Raw genomic sequence first — 314 nt, 5'->3', positions numbered from 1 at the left:
CAAAGAAATGGTTCTTTGACATTTTGAATGATGTAAGGTCATCTTACTATGACCTTCAAGAGGCTACTGCTACTATGTTCTGATTATTTAAAGTTCCTTTAAATATCCAATCATAAACACATAGCCAGGAAGCTAATCTGAGATCACTGGATGTTACCAGAAAAAACAGATGCAGGGAAGTTGCTGGCTCTCAGTCACACCTCCAACACTGATTCCTTTTATTGAACTATTTATTGAGTGCTATTATGGTCTGAATTTGAAACGCCACCCAGGCTCATGTACTGAATGTTTATTTTCCAGATGCAACCCTATTC

The sequence above is a fragment of the Mastomys coucha genome, unplaced genomic scaffold (genome assembly GCF_008632895.1).
Source record: "Mastomys coucha isolate ucsf_1 unplaced genomic scaffold, UCSF_Mcou_1 pScaffold19, whole genome shotgun sequence".
Classification (NCBI taxonomy): Eukaryota; Metazoa; Chordata; class Mammalia; order Rodentia; family Muridae; genus Mastomys; species Mastomys coucha.
Note: the sequence above shows the minus strand (reverse complement) of the source record.